A 2500-nucleotide genomic window follows, 5' to 3' on the forward strand; every position below is an offset into this window, starting at 1 on the left:
ACACTGCCCTGAACTGAATGGTTTACACGGAAGGTTTATCCAAACACTCAGGCAACACTAGGACATCTTACATCCAGGAACACCATTGTCGACCATCACCAATGTCACTGGTGTTTGACCTCTCGCTCACGAACCTTAATTTGTCGTTTTAGAATCACAACCCTGGCGTTCGTCTGGATAACACGTGAGCTGTTGTGTCACGCCTGACCTGGTGACGCTAGCGGGTGGTGATTGTCACATGTTGTCACCAGTGATGCAACATGAAGGTGAGGCCTGCTTGTGTCACGGGTTCACTGCAGGTCAGTGTTATCTGTGACAATAATATGCCCTTAGCTGACCCTCTCAGCTCACCTGAACCCTCCCAGTTCGCCTGTCCCTTACAGCTGACCCTCCCAGCTCACTTCACCCTCTCAGCTGGCCCTCCCAGCTCACCTTACTTGGCCAGCTGACCCTCACAGTTCACCTCACCCTCTCAGTTGACCCTCCCAGCTCACCTCATCTTGCCAGCTGACCCTCCCAGCTCATCTCACACTCCCAGCTCACCTGACAATACAAAAACACTTCGTAAAACCGGCGTAAATCGCCCACGTAACATCCACCACACTGGGTGACAGCGTTACGGCCAACCTCGTAACGATTCTTCAGCACGACCTCAGACCTGGGGTGTGACGGTTGACGGCCACCTTGCGTGACGGACGCACGGCATGTGTGACGCCTTGGTGACGGCGTCACGCGGGCTGGACGAGGTAACCCCGCCTCTCGGGTCCATATCAGTGTGTGTGTGTGTGTGTGTGTGTGTGTAAAGGCTTAGGTGTGTATGCCCGTCATCCACACGCGCTGGGTAGGGTGACGTGAGACGAGGAGGCAGAGGGAAAGAGCGTGGCTCAACAGAGCTGTGAAGGCCCGGTGTTGCCTAACTGACAATGGCAGGAAACTACAAGACACGCTTCCTCAGAGAACAGGTTCCTTAATTTACATATGGTGGAGTACAGTCAGTAATGACGAGGGGGGAGGAGACACGAGAACGGAACGGGAACACGGCAGGTTCAGTAACATGGAACACAGGTATGGAACATGGTGACCAGGGAACACCAGTATGGAACATGGTGACCAGGGAACACAGGTATGGAACATGGTGACCAGGGAACACCAGTATGGAACATGGTGACCAGGGAACACAGGTATGGAACATGGTGACCAGGGAACACAGGTATGGAACATGGTGACCAGATAGAAAACGTCTTTCAGGTTGAGACTCGATGGCAAGATTTCTTTTTTTCTTTGTGTTTTTCTATATAAATCTTGTAGCAGGATAGATATATATTTTGTTTGACTTGATGGGAATGTCTATCATAACTAGCGCCATGATCTTGGTGATAGACAGTAGGGGATGAAGAGGGGAAGAAGATAGTCTACACTAGTCTACAGAGAAGCAGTTTACCGGGTGTCCCCCACCGGTTTACATCTAAGCCGGCCCAAACGGGCGGTCGACGCTGGTCTACACCCCAGACACCTGAGACAAGGGAGGGGGGGGGGGGGTTTGCATGGTTCTGGAGGGGGGAGGGGGGGGGTCACTGGCGTGATGGTTTGTAGAGAAGGAATGGTGGTTAGGTGTAGTGGGGGGGTGGGGGGGGGGACGTCTACTGTGGGGCCGAGGGAGGGGGGGGGAGAGAGAGATAAAACAGTGACTGAAATTGATGGTTGATGAAATACAGTGACGCTCCTACCGTTGATGGTGGAGGCCAGAGTGATGACGATGATGATGACTTGTTTGTTTGATGGAGGAAAGTTTGCTGAGAAGGAATTGGTTTATATGGAGGTAAACATCTTTAGTAAAACCACTGTATACTACGGAAAATGAATCAAGGTCTGTGGAAAGGAATATAAACATCTAGATGTAGATTTAGCTGAATTTATATATATATATATATGATATTGTATTTTGGTTACTTGTATCACTAGTAGGTAATGTAAGTCATGTAAACAAGCTTTTCGTATTTACTAATATGGTTGTCAGCAACGACCAGACTCATTCTGCACAGCTTACAACTCATGGATCGAACCCTGGGAGTCTTACAACTCATGGATCGAACCCTGGGAGTCTTACAACTCATGGATCGAACCCTGGGAGTCTTACAACTCATGGATCGAATCCTGGGAGTTTTACAACTCATGGATCGAACCCTGGGAGTCTTACAACTCATGGATCGAACCCTGGGAGTCTTACAACTCATGGATCGAATCCTGGGAGTCTTACAACTCATGGATCGAACCCTGGGAGTCTTATAACTCATGGATCGAACCCTGGGAGTCTTACAACTCATGGATCGAACCCTGGGAGTCTTACAACTCATGGATCGAACCCTGGGAGTCTTACAACTCATGGATCAAACCCTGGGCAACTTGTAAGCCATGAATCGAAGCTCAGGAACTTACAATCTATGGATCGAACCATAAGCAACACACAGGCGTTGAATCGAACTTTGGGAGTCTTCCAGTT

This window comes from Panulirus ornatus, chromosome 42 (assembly GCF_036320965.1).
Source record: "Panulirus ornatus isolate Po-2019 chromosome 42, ASM3632096v1, whole genome shotgun sequence".
Lineage (NCBI taxonomy): Eukaryota > Metazoa > Arthropoda > Malacostraca > Decapoda > Palinuridae > Panulirus > Panulirus ornatus.